Below are 5,293 nucleotides of genomic sequence, written 5' to 3'. Positions count from 1 at the left end.
TGTGGGCTACATTTTCTCAGAATGTAGGTACAAGGTATAGTGTACATCTTCAGATCCAGTCAGTTCGCAACATCCAGTCAGCAGGTGATGAGTCCTTTTGATTCAAGGGCTTGAGTTAGTTATACAGTTCGAAAAGTGTTGTATTTTCTTTATCCAGCCGTATTGAGTTAGGTTAGTCGAGAGTCATGACCCAGCTACCTACAGTCAGTACTAGTAGAGGCTTCATAGACAGTCAGTAGAAGTTAATGTATTCCGTTTCAGTTTTGGTTGTAAAAGCAGAGCTATAATCTTGTAAATTTAGTTTTGTATCTATCATATTCAGAAAAGAGTTATTTTCCGCAGATTTGTATAGATTTATACTTTTTGTTCAGTTACTTATGAGTTATGCCAGTAGAAGGGTTAGCTTGGGGTCACTTATGATCCTAAGCACCGTGTGACGTCTCAGGATCCAATTTCGGGGCGTTACAAACTTGGTATCAGAGCACAGTGTTCAAGTGTTCTAGGGTATCTATGAAGCCGTGTCTAGTAGACTCTTGCAAAACGGTACGGAGACGTCTGTACTTTTCTTCAAGAGGCTACAGGGCATTTAGGAAATATCTCCATTCTTTCAAGTCTTAAATTCGTGCTATAGAAAATTTCACCAAGAAACTTATACAGATTCTCATCTTACTCTAGTCAGGCCATCTCTGCCTTATTTCTAAGGTATCAGAAATAGTTGAGCTGCATTCTCCATAGATAGTTATGGGACTGTAAAAGAGCTAGAAAGTATCATGTCAGTACTTTTGAGTTCTAAAAATTAAAGTGCTTTATCAGGCATGTAGAAATCGTGCACTAAGCCCGAGTCAGATATGCTTTCAAATTTCTCCTCAGAATCCATAATGATAATCTATACTTCCTTATCTATGTATTATTCTTGAGACAGCATGATCAACAAGTTCCAGTTCCTCCCCAGCTAATGCTTTTGTAATTGCTAGCAGAAGTTTCAGAAGTTACAAAGCAGCTTGAGAGGAGCCTTTTAGTGTGTTATATGTCCCTCAAATTTAAAGTTATTCCCTCGTTCTTACGAGTTATTCAATTAAGATAGAGTAAGGTGTATTCTTAGATCATTGAATGTTGTGTGTCAAGTTTCTATCTCTTGTATTATGTAATCTTGTTATCGTTATGTTTGTGAAAAATCAAAGTCTAGTGAAGCCGTGCGAGGCCTATTTCAATTCACTAGCATAGTTGCTTTGTTATTCATATAATTTTCTTAATCAAAACACAAAACCAAAGTCTAGTGAAGCCATGTGAGGCCTATTTCAATTCACTAGCAACTTGTTGTTTATCTTGTTGTTCTGGTGTTAGTTGAAAGTGTGGGTTTCTGTGTAGTGATAGAAGTAGTAACATTTAGTTGAAAGTCTTGTGTTAGTTGAACTTGTGGGTTTAGAAGTGTAGTGGCAAGAATGGTGGTAAGGGCGATTTATTGAATATGTATAGCTGAATTTTTGCTTATGATTGAATTAGTAATGAATTGATATACCCTTGTTTGTTAGTTTAGTGAAGTTAGAGAAGGAGATTATTAGTTAAGGTGGATTGTTGTTTGCTTGAAGTATGAAAAGAGTTATTGATGGTACTTGTTGTGCTAGGAAAGTTAGGTTTTGATGGAAGTACTTGGTGGTTGAGTATTGTTAATTTAGGCTTTCCTGAGATTGCAAGAGGAAGTTTAGTTGAAATTTATAGAGCTATGAAAGTAATTTAGGTGTGAAGATGGGTAAATAGTAATGATGTGAAGAAGGAGGATGTGTTAACAGATTATGAATAAGATAGGCCATATGATTATGATAGATTGTCATTGTGTACTAGTTTTTCTTAATGTTATGTTCTATAGTTTTAAAGTGAAAATTGTGTGTGAGATTGGGTTGTAAATCATGTTTATCTCTAGACATTAAGTTTGAACTGTTGATGGTTCGATTGTTGATGCTAGTTATATGGAAGTGATCTAGTAGGCCTGAACAGTGTATGCAAGAGTATAAGATCATGTGTTCATAATTAAGTATGGTGTAGAGGTGTGGCCAAGGCGCTATGGGGCTGCATTATTTTTTGAGGATTATTGCATATTGTGTGGTTAGTAGTAACGTTGAGTTTCTAGGTGGAGAAAGGCTAGTTAGATAATTTATGTTGTTCTTGATAGCTAAGTTAAGGAGTTATGATTGAAGATGTTGAGTCTTTTTAGTATGATTTTATTCTCATGGTTTGGGGAAAATGTAAGTATAGAAGTGTGATCTTGGTAGGCTATGATTATGTGATTAGAGATGTAGATATAGTTGCAAATGAGAGTGTAATTCTTTGATGATGATTATTGAAGCTAGGAATTAAGGATGGCATATGGATGGGTTGTTCAAGAATGAAGTCGGTAAGATCGAAATTAGTTTATTCTTGTGAGTTTAGCATTTATGTGTAGATAATAGAATGATGAAATTATGGCTTAATCTCGAGGATCGGACCATCATACTTAGAATACCAGCTTTGACCTAAGGAAGAGATGGTTAGTGAAGAACCAAACCGAGTTTTTAGAATTAGATTGTGATACATGTCAATAATGAGTTATGATGAGATAGTGATCCCTTCTTACTCTAGAGTATTCCTTGTATTTCAGTCATTACAACACCAAATCCATCACTTTCTTGACAAATCCATGCGACAGGCGTATGCCTATACCTATCATGCATGCTCAAGCCCATTCTCACCTTCTAGCAAACATGTAACATCTTCACTCTGTGATTCGAGTTATCTCTTATGAATCTATGAACTCCAGTCTTATGTTGAATAGCTCATGATAAGTATAAACTCATGTTTCAGAGTATGACCAGTTTTTAAACTCATGATACTAGTGAAGTTTGCATTATATGATGCATGTCCTCAGCTTAGATTTCTTTAATGAATCCATGCCTTTGATATTTTATTCCTCATGACAAAGATAAGTTTTAATGTTATGTATTGTAGTTTTTGTACTTCTGGTTCATATGTGTTAGCCCTTCGGTGACCTCTTCCTTTGTTAAGATAGTGGTGATGATAGTGGATAAGCAATGGTTTATATGTGAGAGAGTTGATGACCCTCATTAAGAAAGATTATTTATGTTTTTCTATCTAAGGCTAAAGTGTGAAGTAAGATTGAGGCCAAGTCTTTGATACATGTCATGGTTAGTTAGAAATTGTGTGTATGTTTTTAAGAAGAGTGCAAGAAAATTATTGTTGATAAAGGTTTAGAGAATATGTGAAGTATGCCTTTAGGGGTATTTGCCTTAAAGTTATATGTGATTTTTAATGATAGGCTTGAATGTCATGTTGGGTGTAAGATGATGAATGCAGTATGCACTAGTGAATCCATATCAAGGGTTTTAAATTAGTCATTGAAGTGGTGAGGCATGTTATGCTTAGGGTGTGAGCTCTAAGAAGATATAGAATATTGAACCTTGTGGTTTAGACTAGTATTGTAGCTTGGCATGTTGTATCTTGTGATTTAGTGTTAGGCTTGATCATGGTGAGAGAACTTAGTTTAGTTTAGACCTTAGTAGAAAGATTTTGCAATGCCAATATGAGAATTATAAGTTGAATCAAATGAGTATGGTATTTAAGGGGAATAGTATAGTTGAGAGAGCATTTGAGAAGTGATGCTAAGCTTGAAAGTAAGAAGTTGCGTTGCCTACGGCCTAGCAATCCTATCCTAGTTTATGAGTTATATAATTATATTCCATGCTATAGACTTATATCAATGTTGTAATTCCTTAGTCAAATGTTTGTTCAGAGCATGCCCAAAATTCTTTGCTCCCTAATGTCAATAGAATTTCGTAGAAAAGTGCTAAAGAAATACTCTATTTGAGTATGGATAGTCAGTATGATCCAGTCCATATAGCCTACAGTCTATTTTAGCAAGCAAGGAGATAAGCTCCTATAGATTCTTAATTTTCCAGCTAGTCTTACTATCCACAGTCTTATACGTATGTACATTCCAAGAGGCAATGTGTTTGTGTCCAATTAAATTATGAATTCAGCTCAGTTCATGCATCAGTTTCAGTTTTAGATATTAAGTCATGATTCAGTTCGTAAGTATCCTGTGTAGTATCACAGTCTCTTCCTAGTATTTTCATTAAATTATTATCATTCGAGGACGAACGATCCCAAAAGGGGGATGTTGTAATACCCCGAGTTTTCATGTCATAAACCTCTTATCCTTTCTCATGAGATCAGATCCAGTGCAAAGTAATGGTTACTCATAAGTTGACACTCTCGTTTCTATCTTAGCCATATAGTTATTTTTCTTGAGGATTCATGCACTTGTAGACCAGTTCAATAGCTCATTATTCTTGAGATCCAGTGATTCCGTTCTATCAGTTATACATGATAGCTTGAAGACTAATATTCCTCTGTGTTTTAGTTTAATTATCCATATTCGAGGATGAATGTCCCCAAAGGGGAGATATTGTAATGCCCCGCACTTTCCTAAGCTAGAAAATGAAACGTTGTTTGTTTATGTGAAAACCCTAATTTTGTAAGCCATATTTGGGAACCTAAATTACCAAGAGTACCCTAGTTATAAGAGAGATTATGATGTGTTAAGTGTCGTTATATGAGTCACTTAAGGTAGTACAAGCTAAGAGTTTCGAAATCCATCAAGTTTTAGTGTTTGAATTCGCAAGGGTCATTTTTGAATGAGCATAACTTGATAAATATGTGGTATTTATGCATATTTCTACCCACAAAATTATAGAGAATCGAATTAGCTTTCCAACGATACCAATTTCACCAAAATCTGACACCCGAGCTAGGAGTTATGGCTTTGCAAAGTAGAGTGAGTCGCCTAACCAATCGCACATGGCCACTGGAAAGCATATACAATAGCATATGCGGCGCCTATGTAAATATAGGCGATATCATATGCGGCGCCTATGTAAATATATGCGATATCATATGCGGCGCATATCTTATGGTTTCAAGTGACTTAAACACTCCGTTTTTGGGTTATTTTGAGGGCAATTAAGTCTTTTGGCACTCTTTACACACCCCTAAACTTAACCATACGAATTTAATAGATTCTAAACACATCATAACCCTATTATCAGTCTAAGTTCATCATCCAAGATCACTAAAGGAGAAAAACAACTAGGGTTACACAATCAACATTGAGGGTTCAATCTTTCAACGAATCCGTTACCATAAAGGTAGGTGGGGTTATGAACAAGAACACCCTTTCGTTCTTGTGCCCAAAATTTGCATTATTTTACAAAGATACATGATTTTTACATGTTTTATCATG

Source organism: Capsicum annuum, unplaced genomic scaffold (genome assembly GCF_002878395.1).
Source record: "Capsicum annuum cultivar UCD-10X-F1 unplaced genomic scaffold, UCD10Xv1.1 ctg80413, whole genome shotgun sequence".
NCBI classification, from domain to species: Eukaryota; Viridiplantae; Streptophyta; class Magnoliopsida; order Solanales; family Solanaceae; genus Capsicum; species Capsicum annuum.
The sequence above is the reverse complement of the archived record's forward strand: the minus strand, read 5'-3'. Positions refer to the sequence as shown.